Source organism: Carassius auratus, unplaced genomic scaffold (genome assembly GCF_003368295.1).
Source record: "Carassius auratus strain Wakin unplaced genomic scaffold, ASM336829v1 scaf_tig00001099, whole genome shotgun sequence".
NCBI lineage: Eukaryota > Metazoa > Chordata > Actinopteri > Cypriniformes > Cyprinidae > Carassius > Carassius auratus.
Window position 1 is genome coordinate 37928 of NW_020523338.1, and position 19407 is coordinate 57334.

The 19407-nt window shown below is 37.5% G+C and overlaps 2 long non-coding RNA genes across 6 annotated transcripts; both read left to right on the forward strand.

Annotated features, from left to right (window-relative positions):
• Positions 1-595: 595 nt before the first annotated feature.
• LOC113069204 (uncharacterized) lies at positions 596-1610 on the forward strand. Its single transcript, XR_003279679.1, has 3 exons — positions 596-627; positions 749-1328; positions 1472-1610. It is a non-coding gene; the product is annotated as an uncharacterized LOC113069204 (long non-coding RNA).
• Positions 1611-4776: 3166 nt separating this feature from the next.
• On the forward strand, positions 4777-19173 carry LOC113069203 (uncharacterized). 5 transcript variants are annotated; one of them, XR_003279676.1, is made up of 6 exons: positions 4777-5000; positions 5638-5690; positions 15261-15428; positions 16486-16590; positions 17009-17195; positions 18999-19173. It is a non-coding gene; the product is annotated as an uncharacterized LOC113069203 (long non-coding RNA). The 5 variants fall into 5 exon arrangements; XR_003279675.1 differs by having other exon boundaries at positions 4777-5690; XR_003279678.1 differs by lacking the exon at positions 5638-5690.
• Positions 19174-19407: the final 234 nt, after the last annotated feature.

Genomic DNA, 19407 nt, shown 5'->3' on the forward strand with positions numbered 1-19407 from the left:
GGCGTAAAGTAATCAACATATAAGCAAAAGGTAAAAAGACGCTATCCCCAGGTATCACAGGCTCAGTCTGTCTGTGACCTACATAATATAGCATATTTGTGATTTAGCTGTAAACATGTTTTTATAATGCATAACTAACAGGGGAGCTCCATTAAGTACATGACTCAATAGTAGATTTACATAAACTATATATACTTCTTGAAGACTAGTACTAAAATGTCTATTTATCATCTGACTGGATAATGTTTGATAAGTATTGTAGATGAGCACATCCAACAGACATGAAACAGGTGTCTGAGTGATATCTGTGTGTGATATTGTGTAGAATTCACATTTTTCTACACTGCTATAGATGAATGTGAGTCATGTAAACAAACAAATCTACATAAAGTAACTAAACATAAGTTATCTATTTTATTTGTCCATTTGCAATATTGATAATTTAAGGAACATTTGTGTTGGATAAAAAGTGAGTTGCATCAGTTATTAGTTCAACATGTAAATGCAGTATATCACAGATATATAACAGAGGAGACTGACTCTTGTCTGGATGTTACAGATGAGACACACGTGTGTTTATCTGCTGTAGAGTAACTGATGAAGGAATGCTACCATCAAAGGATTTGTGTAAGTACACTACAAAAATAAATGAAACATTTTAAATCTTAAGTTGTATTTTATTTTAATGTAATTTTAAACAACGATTACACCTCTTTACTTATTCTTGATTTCTGTGCATTTGCTGCAGATCTTTTGTGGTGGAGCAGGACCTGCAAGGAAAGGTGAAAAAGAGGGAAAACCTGAAACAAAAGAATAATGTAATGACTTTTTGTATTGTGTATTTTTGTAGGACATGAACATGTCTGTAGACTGGTGTGTGCACTGAGGATGGAGAAGACTACAGCATCATCCTGGAAATGATCGAGAGTCACAAATGAGACGCTTTATCACTCCAGCTCTTACCGTCTCATCAGGACCAGATGCTGCTGTGGTGTCTTCATCCTCAGTGACCCCAGAGCCAGTGAGGGCATCTAGAGAAAGACCACAAGACACTGAGCATGTGATTTTGGTAATGTTTGTTCAGCTGGTTAATGTTTAAACAATGAAGGCTGACTTTCAGAAGCTTCAAAAGCATCATCAAAAAATGTGATGGAGCTTTTATCTGAAGTGATTGACAGTGCTCTTATTACAGGGGCCTACAATCCCCTGATCAACCTGGAGAAGAGAGCCTTGCTCAAGGACACACTGGTGTTCCTGTGGCTCAAGGGGTAGAGCATTGTGTTAGCAGTGCAAGGTTGTGGGTTCGAATACCAGGGAACACATGTTAGGTAAAAACTGTTAGTCTGAATGCACTGTAAGTCACTTTGGATAAATGTATAATTTATTTATATATTTGAACCACTTCAGTGGTTTAGCCCACTACAAAAGTAATAAATCATATACTTGTAAACTCTGTGTAAATGTTTTTCAGGTAGTCGTGCTCATGGGGTGCAGGCACATGAAAGTTCGGAGCAGACACAGCGGTCAGATTGTCCTGCACGTGTTCCCCTGCTCTAGCTTCAAGGTTGTGTGGTTCAGAGAGCCGTCATCAAGGTCTTCCTCATCCTGTTGCTCAACGACATCCCTGTTGAGAAGAGTGAGATTGTGAAGTGCAGCGGCAGAACTGTATCAGCTGTGTTCAGATGGCAGGAGGATCACTGTGTCACAAAAGAAAATACATTTGGCTTCTTTTACTAAAATGTAATTTTAAGAAAAAAAAATTATATAATTATTGGTTGGCATTTATCGTTATTATTGCATGGTAAATGTTGGGGTGGGCAAAAGATGCAATTCATTATGGGGTAATGTTAATTTTCGAGTAGTAATACTTACATTTTTAGAGTATCAAATCAACAGTCTTCTCCAAAGATGAGATCTTCAAGCAGCTGATCGAAGTACCCTTTGTGCAGATGGGTGTTCCGCTGTGAGGTGTTTGTGCACCTGACCCACTTTTTTATTATTATTGCCAAATTATTACATAAAAGATCATGGTAAGAGGTTGTATCTGACAATAAACAATCATAATGCCATAAAACAGTAAATAAAAAAATTATGTGTTCATAGTATGAGATGCTATAAAAGAAAAACGTTTTTCACGTAAAATTATTTAAAAAATATTCAAGAGATAACGATTTTAGGTTTTCTAATAAAAAACAAATGTTTTAAGGATAACACTTGATCACATTAGTGGAGTTAAAAAAAAATATATATATAAAAAATCAACAGTATTGGCTATACTACAATCACAAAATAAAAGGCAGCCGTTTCTGCAACGTTCTTCATTATCAAGATAATTACAAATACAATAATTAAACCTGTCACTTATATCTTTTACGTTTTGTGCTTGTTATAACTTTGTAGGTCACATGATCAACATAGCGGATGATGATATACAATTTGGATTCATACTTCATACATACGCATTTAGGCTGTAGAGTATAAACTCTTTTAGCAATTCCTTAAGTTAGTACTTATTGAAATTAAGTGCCTAATTAAAGGGTATGCGGTTTCGAACGCATCCCGACAAAATCTCGTTTTGAGGTCTCGCGTGGTTCTGTGTGATTTGAACAACTTCAAGTTACGCCTCCTACTTCAAGTTACGCCCCCGTCTTGCAGTCTGCAGACAGACCCTTCTCGACATGTTGCAATGACAGCTGTCATATGCCATGAGTAAGCCCGCGACGCCACCTTGTGGACAACTGTGTACTGCAACAACTTTATTAATGTAACCTGTATTATTGCTTGTGTGAATGCTATTTAATCTGCTGTATACCTAATATTTCTTATTATTCTTTGATATTTTCAGACCATTCACTGTTACCACTCAACCTGATCAACAGTAAACTCCTAACTTTGATTCAACTGAGTCTTATGTGTTCTTTCCAACACATACCGCTATACAACCCTGATTACGTGGATTCACCAGAGACCAGTTAAACCCCCGCCCCATACACACATACAAACACACACACACACGTTTGCATTTTTACTTTCTCAAAAAAAATGCATTTTTACATTCTACATGTATGATACATTCTGTATGATTTATAAGCATTTTGAAAAATGGGGACATGGGTTATGTTAAGTTACCCTCTCCTTGTAATACCTGTGTCATACCCATGTCATTATACAGACTTGTGTCCTGATATGTCACAAAAACAAGAGCACACACACACTCTCACACACACACTAATTGAGAATGAGGAGTCACATGCCGATTTGGGAGGGGTCTGAGCCGGTCGGCCCTGATGGAAGGATACGCTATCTGTTGACAGAGGCAATGCCTTCAGAACTTCACAGAGGCGCGACTAAACATTTCAGAGCGCTTTCATTTTTGCGCATTTATTTTGTCGGCGGAACAGATCGAGACGGATCTACGAATACGAGAAAGAAAAGGAAGAAAGTAAAGCAATGCAAAAACATAAGGCGAAAGAAAGTGGACCTTACAGGAACAAGCTCACACCAAGCGCAAAACAGCGTTGTTTGGAGAAGCTCTCAGGCAGCTCCCTGCAGCGGCACAGAGACCTGGACAATTTACCTCAGTGCACACATATGGACATTGGGAATTATATTGTTTACAATGTAAGTCACTTTGCATTCACACTGTTAATGGCTTTAATCTAACCCGGACATTTACATCTTGCAATCACACATTTAACTACCCTAGCTAACCCAGAACTGGTTTGTCCACTTTGCAGCCCCCAACAAAAAAAATTAACTTATAACTAAACATACACAGCTTTAGCATACATCAAAACATGTTGGAAACGTTCGTATACATTGAACATCTCGTTACAATCTAGTGTTCAGTCGCAGTTAATTCTAAATGCAATGTAATTACAATACGCTAAAACGCATGTGAATAAACTTACTTTGGCCAGTACAACACTGTTTTCATCACCTGCTGTAGATGGACCCAACCATAGCAGAAAGCCTCGTAACTTTCCAAAGACTTGTGACTTTTAAACTTCTGCATTGTGTAGTAACTTAAACCAAAAATATATAATATAATTCCCAATGTCCATGTGTGCATGGGGGTAAATGGTCCAGGTCTCTGTGCTGCTTGAGAGCTTCTCCAAATACCGCTGTTTTGCGCTTGGTGTAACCTAAAAAAAACTGTATTTCATTGTTCCTATGTTTTCCATATGTATCGTGTGAGGTACTGCAGCAGTTTTTAACGCAGCAGTAACTTCCAGGCATGGTAAAACAGTGCAGAATTGCGAGAACCTACTCTTAACAACACATTTAAACAATCCTGTTTCGCCGCCGGTATCCTTCGCTGTCGCTTTCATTCTGTTGTACTGCGGAGCTTCTGTCACGAAAACAAATTCCTCGTATGTGTAAACATATCTGTCTATAAAGCTCATTCTGATTCTGATTCCAACATGGCGGAGACCGTGATATCGAGGGAGGGGCTTTGTGCTATGACCACAATTTCTCATTCTCAATAGCCAGATAACAACACTGGATTGTGAAGGGTCTAAATGATTTGTTCATTTCGACTCAAGAGCCAACTCGTAATGATCCATTTTATCGAACAGAGAGCTGGTTTGATGGCAGAATTATGGATTTTAATTTTAAAAAAAGTGAGTGAGTGACATACAGCCAAGTATGGTGATCCATATTCAGAATTCGTGCTCTGCATTTAACCCATCTAAAGTGCACACACACAGCAGTGAACACAGAAGCACTGTGAACACACACACACGGAGCAGTGGGCAGGCATTTATGCTGCGGTGCCCGGGGAGCAGTTGGGGGTTTGGTGCCTTGCTCAGGGGCACCTCAGTCGTGGTATTCCTGGCCCGAGACCCAGACCCACAACCTTAGGGTTAGGAGTCAAACTCTCTAACCACTAGGCCTCAACTTCCCCTGACAATTGAGGATGGAAGAGAGTGCTGTTCATTCACTCCCTCCCACCTACAACTCCTGCCAGCCCCGAGACTCGAACCGGCAACCTTCTGGTAACTAGTCCAACTCACCTCACTTGTGTAATTCTGAATATTTTTTAATTTACAGAATAATAAATTTTATTCTGATAAACCATCTGAGTGCAAATTGGTCATGCCTCATATGATAGGCTTTTACATGATATGATATTATATCTTATATTGTAGAATGGTATATCCTGTTATTTATATATATATATTTTTTTACTGACTTCAAAAAAATGTTTTACATTTACTGCTTTCATATTCTCATTCAATTTACAGTTTGATTTAGGTCTACTGTCTACTTGAACAATACATGATGGGGTTTCAGGACGTTTTATTTTACTTTTATGTACTATTTGTGTAAATGCCTTACTTTAATGTGGTTTAACGGGCGCACGCGTTGAGAATTCAAATCGCATTTAAACTGTAGCGGAAGTAGTTACCATGGAAAAGGGGCCCCAACTTACTCAACTGACAAGTAGTGAGAGTCTCTCCACTGTTTCCTCTTTCTCTTTTCTGCATTTCACCTCTGTTGTAGTTTACAACAGATGTGAAATGTAGAAGAGTTTAATTTCTAATAAACCTAATATTGTAAACTACATATTGTTGGCTATAATGTGACACATTGCTCCTATATTCTTCTGCTGATGGCCATGTTGCGGAGCAGGAGCCGATCTCCTGTTGAAGAACATCTCCTAGGCGCTATGAACCAACTCACTAGTAAGTAAAACCTCAAACATTCAGAAGTTTAGCAAATGTTATATAAGGTATTTATATATATCGAGTGAATGAGTGCCTTAAAAAAACAACTTTTTTTAATATTTTTAAATTTCAAAAATGTTCAAAAAAAGCATATATTATATAATATACATTTCTGATGCAGCCAATAATTAGAGAAGCACCGAAATGCTTTATTTAGGCCGGTGACACACTGGATGCGTGGCGCAAGCGTCTCAGCCGCGTGGCGTGTCGGTTTTTAATTCGGCTCCCATGTTAACAGGTTAGAGCTTGCAGACCGCCTGCGTGAGACGCGCGTCTCAGGCGCGGCTCGGGCCGCGCGGCAAACGCTTGCTTGCTAGAAATAGAACCGACGCCTATTTTTACAGCGACACGCGCGCGTGTTGGAAGCTTTTCCAGGCAAAATATAATAGGAAAATGTGTTTAAATGTCATTTTGTACACAAATACATATGAATTCCTGATATTTTGATATTTGAAAGTCTATAGGTTGACATAAATTCAGATATAAATGTAGGCCTAATAAAAAAATAAAAAAATAATTATCGATTTTCAAATATTGCACCTGTCAAACATAATCTATTTCGCCGTCAATACTTTTGATGGTGTCCTTTATCAGTAGGCGTAGGTGTAGGTGTGTAAACAAAAGTCTATATTGTTGTAATGAAGACATGAGCCTGGTCTGTCAACGGTCTCCCTCTACAGCAGCAGCGCGCCAGCGCCGCGTCAGGCACGCTTCTGGTGTGTAAAGACACAGAATCCGCCACGCTTCTGGGACGCTTCTGGGACGCTTCAGACACGCGGCGCTCACGCCACGCAGCCAGTGTGTCACCGGCCTTACCCCATTATGCTTTGCGCGTACGCGTATGTAGGATGCTTCGAACTTCCGGTTCGCAACTAGATGCGTTTAATTAGCCGTTACAGAGTTTTTGGAATGCTCTGAAACCTCAGTTGTAATCGGTTTTACTTACTTTTAACGTCCATAATGCAGACATCCCAAGTCTCCCGGAAGTTCCGGGAGTCTCCCGCATATTGAAAGCGGCTCCCTGAGACCCGCAAATTAGTTAAAATATCCCGGAATCTAGACCGAGCGAGCAAAAGCGCGCATGCGAAACAGATACTGTTTCAAACCGTGTAGCGCGCGCACGGCAGAGAGGGAGAGGGAGCGAGAGACCTTGCGTGTGTGTGCTAATGTGCTTGTATGAAGCCCATTTAAGACAGAGAGCATCCCGATTGGCCTTTTTCTGCAAATCAACCAATCAATTGTCAGTGTGGGCGGGCTTTTATCTCTTCTCCCGAACAAAATTAATCAGTTATGTCTATCTAGAAACAGGAGCACCATGGCAGAAGGAGAGTGTCACAAAAAAAAAAAAAAAGTACACGAAAGTGTACCCCTGTCTTATAGTTGTAAAACATAATGACAACAAATAATTACATAGGCCTATAGCTTATAGAAATAATAATTTATGCTTTATCTTTTAGGGACCACAACATGTTAGGGAGGCTAAACGCAGGGAAGGCTGCTCCAATATATCTCAGTTCTCCCATTCAGATAGGCAAAGTCTCATTGAGAAGGTGACTACAGGGTCTTCGGGATACCTCCCTGAAATGACTTTTTGCAGGTTGGGATGTCTGCATAATGTCAACAAGCAACGGCAACATTAGTTCGCAGCAGTGCCGGCTACAGACAATTTTGATTGGGGGGGCAATGGGTGGTCCTGGTCATTTAAAGGGGGGTCTCATGAACACCTACAAAAAATACAGTTGACACAGCTAATAACTATATAAAAATACAGTTGACACGGCTTAATATTACTGCTACTAAACAAAAACAACACAGCATATCAACTACTTTGTTTTTAATTAATCAATTGCAGTTTGCAAACAATATGCTCAAACTTTAAAGGGTTGGTTCACCCAAAAATGTAAATTATTTAATTAATAACTTACTCTCATGTCGTTCCAAACCCTTGAGACCTCCTTTTATCTTCGGAACACAGTTTAAGATATTTTAGATTTAGTCCCAGTTCTAAGTCTCCCTCCATTGAAACTGTGTGTACGGTCTACTGTCCATATCCAGAAAGGTAAGAAAAACATCATCAAAGTAGTCCCTTTAAATGGTTTGCGTCTCCAATACGCATTAATCCACAAATGACTTAAGTGGTTAACTTTTTTAACGTGGCTGACACTCCCTCTGAACTGGGCCGTGCAAAGACCTTTGGAGGGGCAGGTGCTCAAAGTATAAAAGGGGCACATGGAACAAGGCTTTAAATGGTGCTGTTCAAAATATCAATACAGCAATATACTGTGATGCATTCCTTGCTGATTCACGTATAGATATGGATGATTATGTATTGAAACGGCAGCAAATGCTTTGATGCAGTTTTGAAAAAGAAACAATAGAGAAGACAATTTTAAGTTTAATATAATAATAGCTCTGGGATTAGAAACTGAAATTGTCCCAACCTGATGGCTTTTTCTTCTCTGTTCTACAGAATAATTTAGAATAGCGGTTATAGTAAAAACTATAGAAAACACCTGTGCCTCTACATTTTCCTCTTTCTCACCAGCCTCTGTCTCCTGGCTTGCTGTTCCCTGCTCTCTTCTGTCACTTGTGCCTCTACATTTCCCTCTTTTTCTTCCTCTATCTCCATTTCCTCATTTGATCTATTACATTCCACTCTCTGTCCATCTAGGAACAAGGGTCAATTTACTATTTCAGCATTAATCTATTATTTTAACCATCACTACTACTCTCGCACCTAATCAGTAAGTCCACCTAAATATTGATACAAAACATTAAAAAACTGATACACTGGAATATAGGGATTAATATTATTACTGTTGTAGTTGTTGTTGTCTAAAATTGAACACCTTTGCAATGTAAACAAATGACAGTCTACATTTGTTATTCATCTCCTTCACACTGCACTTTGATGTCAGGTATATTATGCATTTTTTATTGACATTGATAATTTTACATTTATTTCCAGAGAGATATTATTGAGTTTACAGGCTACAGTGGTCTTGCTGTAAATACTGTTGCTATGGTAGAAAAAATTTTTTGCGTCACATTTAAAATATAATTATATTTTAATTCATTTCTGAATTGTTTTATTTTTATAATGATAATTCAGAGAATGAGAAAATCTGAATAAGCCTAACCAGTGTTGTGATAATTATTTTTAAGGCAAAATAAATAAGTACAGTAATATAATAAAAGTTTAGTCAAATAACATAAAAAAGACCAGACCCTTCGATGCCTGTGAAACTTTTCTCCCTCAAACAGCACGCTAGTGCTACTTCTACACTACAGGCTACACACAGCAATATAAACAACATATCTGCATGTTCTCACATCACATCGTTCTTGTAAAATAATAATAAGTAAATAAACATCAAAATCACTTCGCTGAGAATGAAACACCACTTACCAGCTGCTGCGGTGTTGAAAATATCCTCTGGCAATTAAAAAATGCATGTGCGGTGTGAGGAATCGTCCCGGTCGGATGAGGTCGTCGTCGTTGTCGTCAGGTGAAAGGTCATCATGTTGGTCATTTTATTTACGACTAAATTATTATTAATACATTTTACTAATATTATGATTGGGCGTGGGCAGGCATTCACAAAAGGGAACGTTATTACAAAAAAAAAAAAAAAATTCGAGAAAATTTAGCTTTGACAAAAGGGCACTTAAGGGGCAAAGGAGCAGGTGCTCAAGTGAACCAGTTGTTTCCGACAATTCAATCAAATAAACCGGTTGAAAAAATTAAATACGGTTCACCGCTTCTTTTGCGGTCGATGTAATGTCATTGGCGATGACTGCCCTTCATACAAGCCTTCAGTTTACCCGCGCTTATAACATTAGAACAGAATACGTCCAGAATCAATCATCAAAAGAATCAGTTTGTGGAAGTGTGAACTGACTATAAGAATAAGTTTGTGGAAGTGTGAACTGACCATGTGTGGTCCTTGTCTGGAATCTAGACCTGATCCACACTAGGACCATCAATCATTGCGGTAGCTCCATGTAGCTGTTTTTATTTTATATTTTTTCTCTATAATCTTTCTTACTATCACTGTCTGTTTGTTTGTTTTTTAAATTGTAAAATATAACTTAATTCACACCATATTTCTGATATTACGATTCAATCTTATCAGATTAACTTTGGGATCGTTCACTCTTCCGTGACTGCAGCACACCTGCAAAGCGTTAGCACTCGTTAGCTTGTCATTAGCGTTTTCTTTTCTCCTCTCCTCTCATCTCTCACGCTGCAGTTTTCCACAAGTTCATCAAACAACCGCAGTAAGAATATTTCATCAAGCACGGTGAGTAATGGCTTCTCCTACAATTGTTATTTGCACCTCTTGCCACATGTACAGTTTATCTATCTCTGTCGCTGATGAGGGATTCACATGTGATAAATGCAGGGAAATAGTTAGGCTGACAGAGAAGATTTCAGAATTAGAGACACGCATCCAAACTTTAATTGAGGACAGTAAGAATGTTAGGGCTCTAGATATGGCTTTGGATGCGTCTAGCTCAGGGATTCCTGTACATTGTCCGGTTCCAGCAGAGCCCCTGCAGCAGGGCAACTGGGTGACGGTGAGGCAGCGTAGTCGTGGGTCAAAACACCGCTCTTCTGTTCCGATCAAAACATTAAACAGGTTCTCCCCACTCAGTGATGCACCCACTGAGAAACCTGATGAAAGTGCTCTAGTTATTGGCGATTCTATTGTACGGAACGTGAATATAGAGACACCAGCCACCATAGTCAAATGTTTACCGGGAGCCAGAGCGCCTGACATCTTGGCAAATTTAAAAGTGCTGGCTAATGCTAAACGTAAATACAGTAAGATTGTTATTCATGCCGGCGCTAATGATGTTCGACTTCGCCAGTCGGAGATCACTAAAAATAACTTTAAAGAGGTGTGTGAACTTGCAAGCACGATGTCAGACACTGTAATATGCTCTGGTCCCCTCCCTGCTTACCGTGGTGACGAGATGCATAGCAGATTGTCATCACTCAATGGCTGGATGTCTAAGTGGTGCCCACAGAATAACATAGGTTTCATAGACAATTGGACGAGCTTTTGGGGCAGACCTGACCTGTTTAAAAGAGATGGTCTTCATCCCTCCTGGGGTGGCGCCACTCTTCTGTCTAGAAATATGGCAAATAGTCTTAGTGTTTATACTTGACTAACTGGGGCCCAGGTCAGGAAGCAGACAGACTGGCTAAACCGACCGTCTGCTAGCTGCCTCCCGTCACAGAGGTCAGTTAATTCTCAGCACATAGAGACTCTTTCACCTAGATATCACACTATAGAGACTGTGTCTATTCCCCGAACTAGAAAATACAAAAAACGTCCAAACCAAGTTAAGGTTAACAATTTAATTGAGGTTCAACAAATAAAAAACAAATGCAATATGGATAAACAAATGATAAAGATTGGCTTATTGAATATCAGATCAATTTCTACGAAAACACTTTTTGTAAATAATATGATAACTGATCATAATATAGATGTGCTCTGCTTGACAGAAACCTGGCTAAAACCTGATGATTACATTATTTTAAATGAGTCCACCCCCCAAGATTATTGTTATAAACACGAGCCGCGTCTAAAAGGCAAAGGGGGAGGAGTTGCTTCAATTTATAATAACGTTTTCAGGATTTCTCAGAGGGCAGGCTTCAAGTATAACTCGTTTGAAGTAATGGTGCTTCATATAACATTATCCAGAGAAACCAATGTTAATGATAAATCCCCTGTTATGTTTGTACTGGCTACTGTATACAGGCCACCAGGGCACCATACAGACTTTATTAAAGAGTTTGGTGATTTTACATCCGAGTTAGTTCTGGCTGCAGATAAAGTCTTAATAGTTGGTGATTTTAATATCCATGTCGATAATGAAAAAGATGCATTGGGATCAGCATTTATAGACATTCTGAACTCTATTGGTGTTAGACAACACGTTTCAGGACCTACTCATTGTCGAAATCATACTCTAGATTTAATACTGTCACATGGAATTGATGTTGATAGTGTTGAAATTATTCAGCCAAGTGATGATATCTCAGATCATTATTTAGTTCTGTGTAAACTTCATATAGCCAAAATTGTAAATTCTACTTCTTGTTACAAGTATCGAAGAACCATCACTTCTACCACAAAAGACTGCTTTTTAAGTTATCTTCCTGATGTATCCGAATTCCTTAGCATATCCAAAACCTCAGAACAACTTGATGATGTAACAGAAACTATGGACTCTCTCTTTTCTAGCACTTTAAATACAGTTGCTCCTTTACGCTTAAGAAAGGTTAAGGAAAACAGTTTGACACCATGGTATAATGAGCATACTCGCACCCTAAAGAGAGCAGCCCGAAAAATGGAGCGCAGCTGGAGGAAAACAAAACTAGAGGTATTTCGTATTGCTTGGCGGGAAAGTAGCATATCCTACAGAAAAGCATTAAAAACTGCTAGATCTGATTACTTTTCTTCTCTTTTAGAAGAAAACAAACATAACCCCAGGTATTTATTCAATACAGTGGCTAAATTAACGAAAAATAAAGCCTCAACAAGTGTTGACATTTCCCAACACCACAGCAGTAATGACTTTATGAACTACTTTACTTCTAAAATCGATACTATTAGAGATAAAATTGCAACCATTCAGCCGTCAGCTACAGTTTCACATCAGACAGTGCACTATAGACCCCCTGAGGAACAGTTCCACTCATTCTCTACTATAGGAGAGGAAGAATTGTATAAACTTGTTAAATCATCTAAACTTACAACATGTATGTTAGACCCTATACCATCTAAGCTCTTAAAAGAGGTGCTTCCAGAAGTCATAGGTCCTCTTCTGACTATTATTAATTCCTCATTGTCATTAGGATATGTCCCCAAAACCTTCAAACTGGCTGTTATTAAGCCTCTCATAAAAAAGCCACAACTTGACCCCAGAGAACTAGTTAATTATAGACCAATCTCGAATCTCCCTTTTCTGTCCAAGATACTAGAAAAGGTGGTATCCTCACAATTATATTCCTTCTTAGAGAAAAATGGTATATGTGAGGATTTCCAGTCAGGATTTAGACCATATCATAGTACTGAAACTGCTCTCCTTAGAGTTACAAATGATCTGCTCTTATCATCTGATCGTGGGTGTATCTCTCTATTAGTTTTATTGGATCTTAGTGCTGCGTTTGACACAATTGACCACAACATTCTTTTGCATAGACTTGAACACTTTGTTGGCATCAGTGGAAGTGCATTAGCATGGTTTAAATCGTACTTATATGACCGCCATCAGTTCGTAGCAGTGAATGAAGATGTATCATATCGATCACAAGTGCAGTATGGAGTACCTCAAGGCTCAGTTCTAGGGCCGCTACTCTTCACGCTTTATATGTTACCCTTGGGAGATATCATCAGGAAACATGGTGTTAGCTTTCACTGTTATGCTGATGATACGCAGCTCTATATTTCCTCGCAGCTCGGTGAAACACACCAATTTGAAAAACTAATGGAATGCATAGTCGATATAAAAAATTGGATGACGAGTAATTTCTTACTGCTAAATTCAGAAAAAACAGAGGTGTTAATCATAGGGCCTAAAAACTCTACTTGTAATAACCTAGAACACTGTCTAAGACTTGATGGTTGCTCTGTCAATTCTTCGTCATCAGTTAGGAACCTAGGTGTGATACTTGATCGCAATCTTTCCTTAGAAAGCCACGTTTCTAGCATTTGTAAAACTGCATTTTTCCATCTCAAAAATATATCTAAATTACGGCCTATGCTCTCAATGTCAAATGCAGAAATGTTAATCCATGCATTTATGACTTCAAGGTTAGACTATTGTAATGCTTTATTGGGTGGTTGTTCTGCACGCTTGGTAAACAAACTACAGCTAGTCCAAAATGCAGCAGCAAGAGTTCTTACTAGAACCAGGAAGTATGACCATATTAGCCCGGTCCTGTCCACACTGCACTGGCTCCCTATCAAACATCGTATAGATTTTAAAATATTGCTTATTACTTATAAAGCCCTGAATGGTTTAGCACCTCAGTATTTGAATGAGCTCCTTTTACATTATACTCCTCTACGTCCGCTACGTTCTCAAAACTCAGGCAATTTGATAATACCTAGAATATCAAAATCAACTGCGGGCGGCAGATCCTTTTCCTATTTGGCGCCTAAACTCTGGAATAACCTACCTAACATTGTTCGGGAGGCAGACACACTCTTGCAGTTTAAATCTAGATTAAAGACCCATCTCTTTAACCTGGCATACACATAACATACTAATATGCTTTTAATATCCAAATCCGTTAAAGGATTTTTAGGCTGCATTAATTAGGTAAACTGGAACCGGAACACTTCACATAACACCGTACTTTCTACATCATTAGAAGAATGGCATCTACGCTAATATTTGTCTGTTTCTCTCTTGTTCCAAGGTCACCGTGGCCACCAGATCCAGTCTGTGTCCAGATCAGAGGGTCACTGCAGTCACCCGGATCCAGTACGTATCCAGACCAGATGGTGGATCAGCACCTAGAAAGGACCTCTACATCCCTGAAAGACAGCGGAGACCAGGACAACTAGAGCCCAGATACAGATCCCCTGTAAAGACCTTGTCTCAGAGGAGCACCAGGACAAGACCACAGGAAACAGATGATTCTTCTGCACAATCTGACTTTGCTGCAGTCTGGAATTGAACTACTGGTTTCGTCTGGTCAGAGGAGAACTGGCCCCCCAACTGAGCCTGGTTTCTCCCAAGGTTTTTTTCTCCATTCTATCACCGATGGAGTTTCGGTTCCTTGCCGCTGTCGCCTCTGGCTTGCTTAGTTGGGGTCACTTCATCTACAGCGATATCATTGACTTGATTGCAAATTAAAACAGACACTATTTCAACTGAACAGAGATGACATAACTAAATTCAATGATGAACTGCCTTTAACTATCATTTTGCATTATTGAGACACTGTTTTCCAAATGAATGTTGTTCAGTGCTTTGGCGCAATGTATTTTGTTTAAAGCACTATATAAATAAAGGTGATTGATTGATTGATATGTGGTTGTTAAATTGTGTGGGCCGGAGCTGGGCCAGAGAAAAATTGGATCAGGCTGAGGTGTGACTCAGTTTATGGCTTTCTGGTTAAAGACCAGTGTTGATATGGTTTACTTAAGGTTATGTTTTGGTTCCAGTATTACATTTTGATCTGGCCCAATTCAGGGCAAGTTACGGGTAATTAACTTGGCTGAGACTTGGGCCAGCCTGGTCCACACTAGGACCATCATTCATTGCGGTATGTGGACCAAGCAAAAGCTGGTTGTGTGGGCTGGAACTGGGCCAGAGAAATTTCCCTATGTAGGCAGAAGCCAAACTTCAATTCATTCTCCTCATCAAATGTAAACCATCATCATGGTGACCATAGTGGTTTTCGGGAAAACTCCATCGTAAGTGTCAGTATTTGTGAACAAAGAGCTACATGTGGGGTTTGTTCATACTAAATGCTGTCTTTTGATTCATCTTTCGTAGTACATATGGTGCGAAGAATTACAGTCATGATTGCACAACACCATTCACAGGAGAGTCAGTACTCACCTTACCCGACTAATAACCTTCACCCAGTTTATGGATTGCAAACCTTTCCGATTGGACCTACTCTGGGACAACAATATGCCCCCAGCATCCACATAAGATCTGGTAAGATCTGCAAACATCTACCTGTTTCAAAAAGAATAAAGCCTAGCACATTCTACAAGACCAAATGTTGTTGAACTTTTATTGTTTTAAGTCTGTGACAAGAAGTTCACGTTGCAACAAAATCGCTATACTTGTACTTCATATACATAAAGAGACAATTCACCCAAAAATGAAATTTCTGTCATCATTTATTCACCCTCAAGCTCAAAAGAAGATATGTTGAAGAATGTTGGTAACCAGACGGTTGATGGTAGCCATTAACCGACTTCCATTTTATTTATTTTTCATACAGTGGAAGTCCGTGGCTACTGTGAACTGTTACCAGCATTCTTCAGAATATTCTCTTCTGCGTTCAACTTACAGGTTTGAAACACATGAGTTAGTAAATGATGACAGAATTTCCATTTTGTTTGAACTATTGCTAAGTCTAGCCGACCCATCTTTATGTATGTGCGCTCCGTCTTCGACAAGAAAGACAGCAACAAGGTGCCACTTTAAAGTGAGCGGAAGTAAAGAGCTAAAGTCTGTGGAAGCTCAAAACTGCCTAAACTTCTTTTTTATTGTCGCAGAACTATTTGTTCACATGCCAAGAATAAATTATTAAGTAGCCATGAGTTTTTGAGAACAGGATTGTGGTGACAGTGGGTGAGATGGTGTGACTGACGCACACAACAACAAAAAACTTTACATGAGAAATAAAGTGTGAATAAAATCAATCCTATTTTTATTTACTGAACAAATGATTATCGTTTTCCAGCAGGTCAGTTTCCTGCTTCCTTCAGTCAGTCTGCATATGTTGAAGATCAGATCATGTACGCTCTATTTTTCCACATCCTGTTTAAATTTAACAGACTATGAGACTTCCTATAAAGGACTGATTATGGTTCTTTCGTATTGCAAACATGATACTTGACTCTGAACTGTGGCTAATCTTTATTCTTTTGTTTATAATATTTTTCCATCGGAATGTTCGGAAACAGTATACCATTGCTCAGCCTTTTCGAGCATTTTTTTGCCCCCAAAAGAAGAATGAAAACTTACTTCATTTGATTTATAGCGGGTCTGTTAGGACCAACACAGACCACAGGGTGAGCACCCCCTGCAAGCCTCACTATCACCTCTTCCAGCAGAAACCTAGTTTTCCAGGAGGTCTCCCATCCAGGTACAGACCAAGCTCAATCCTGCTTAGCTTCAGTGGGCAACCGGTCTTGGACTGCAGGGTGATATGGCTGCATACGCACACATAGAACCTTTACATCACACATAAGCTTATTTATTGCAGAGGAAGGTGTTCTCTAAATATTCACTTCTGTGGCATTGCTAAGAAAAAACACTTTTGTAACCTTTATTTTTAAGAATGTATTAACTTACATCGCTCCAAATTCAGATTAGCTAATTCCATTTCATAAAAACTAATATAATATAAAACATTTTTTTAAATTTTTTTGTGTTTTATATTTAGAGCCAATCACAAACAAACCCTGATTGTATTGGGTAATGTTTAAATGTACATATTTAACAAATTTCAACAGCTGTTTTTCTTCTTCTTCTCTTCCTCTTTCGCTTTCGTTTTTCCCCAGTGTTTGCCTGACGTTGATGACGGAAAAGAGGGGGAAAATCTAAAACTGGTTCATTAGACGCCCACGAGCTGATCTGGTAACACTGTGAGCATCAAGAGAAGTTAGTTGAAGAGGAAGAGCAGCACGATGGCGTTCACCTCAGCGGTTCTCATGTTCCTGTCTGCGGGTTTATTCACGGTAACAGACGGTAAGTTTATTACATAAAATAAATAAACTATTTAAACATGCTTTTGTGTCCCCATTTTGTAAAGTTAGTTTTTTAGACATTGTTTTTTTGCCAATTATATTCTTTGTGGCTGTTACGTTTAGAGCCCAAACTAACCCTTTAAGTTGCTCAAGGCTTTATTTCTAAGGAAAAAAAAGTAAAAAAAAACAAAAATAAATAAATAAAAATTCAGATTTATTTTAATGAAACTACATAACATTATAACATAAAACCAATATGAAAATGTTCAGAAAAACATGCCTGTTATTGTACAAAGCTCCGTTTTTTGGAATTACCTTTTTATGTATTTTATAATAATTTTACAACTTTTAATGTATGCAGTAATATAAATTCATTAAAATAACACCATTTGATGCACAAGGCTTGGTTTTTCATATTATATTGTTTTATTTACAGTACAGAATCCATATTTTTAATGTTTTCTATACTTTAATTAAACTCACACATTTTTATTAGCCATTTTTAGATAAAGGTATCAAAACAACTGTAAAAATCTCTAAATATTAATTCCTATGCTTTGTTAATTAAAACAGTATACCTATGTATCCTTTACATGTATCAATGCACATATTGTACTATGAAAAGATGCACTTACAATAATTCATAAAGTAAAATATTTACATTGATAACTATATACAGGATGTACATATATATATATATATATATATATATATATATATATATATTATATATATATATATATATATATATATATACATATATATATATATATATATATATATATATATATATATATATATATATATATATATATATTTCTATATTTCTATATATTCATACTTATATCTATACATTCAGATTTACATTTATATATTCAGATTTATGACTATGTATTTAGATTTACATTTTTATATTCAGAATTATAACTATTCAGATTTCTATATATTCAGACATGATAATATTCAGGCTTATAACTATATATTCACAATTTACATTAGATTTTAATATAATTATTTGTTTTTGGCATCTCATTATATATATATATATATATATATATATATATATATATATATATATATATATATATATATATATATTTACAGATTTTATAGTTGGTTTGATACCTTTATCTCAAACGGTGTCAGAGTTTTAATTAATTTAAGTGGGTACAGTATATAAAACATAAAGAATATGGATTCAGTATTGTATATAAAAACAATAAAGGCTTATTCTGAAAAATATAGCCTTGTGGATTATAGGGAATAATATTCTGAATATTTTACAGCTGGTTTGATACCTTTAGATGAAATGGTGTTATCGTTTATTATTGCATACATTAAAAGTTTTAAAACTATTATAAAACACATAAAATGGTAATTCCGAGAAAAAAAACAGAGCTTTGTGCAATAACAGGGATGTTTTTCTGAACATTTTAATAATGGTTTTATATTATAATGTTAAGTACGTAAACTGTTCAATTAATTTAAATGCTTCATTTTTTTCCTACTATTTTCCCCTAGAAATGAAGCCTTGTGCAGTAAAGGGCACATTTTTATGACTGAGTTAGTTTGGGTTCAAAACATAACAGCCACAAAGAGTATAATTGGCAAAAAAAATAAAAAAAATAATAAAGATTGTCTAATGATTGTCAAACATCAAACTAAGTTGGTTGGTTGACCAATGACTGTCAAGTACAAAAATCATTTGTACAGTACTTGATTTAACGGTACTTTTTAAACGATGTTCATGTTATAAAGTCCGTTCTCTCAATTCTCTTGAATTTATCATCGTATGTTCTTTTAGGAGCTGACTGTGAGAGCTATTACACCAGCAAGAACAAGTACAGACCTTCGTTTAACTGCGGGTTTCTGCAGCACTGCTGTGGAACCTGCAATGACAGATTCTGCTGCCCCCTTGATATTTTGAGGTTATCCAAGCGTGATCAAAATATGTGCAATATGTAAGGATTTTTAAGCCTTTTCTTTCTTAAAACAATAGACCCAAAAGTTACTTTTTATACACCCTAACAATAATTCATATTCATATTTAGTTAATGTTTTAATATCCCTCATCATCCATAGCTGTGATCTACTGTTAATTCTGTGAACTGAATCATGGTACAATCTAGAGATTTACACTCAAATATGTTGTGTATATATTGTTAAAGGGTTAGTCTACCCAAAAATGAAAATTAGCTTGTGTTTTACAAAAT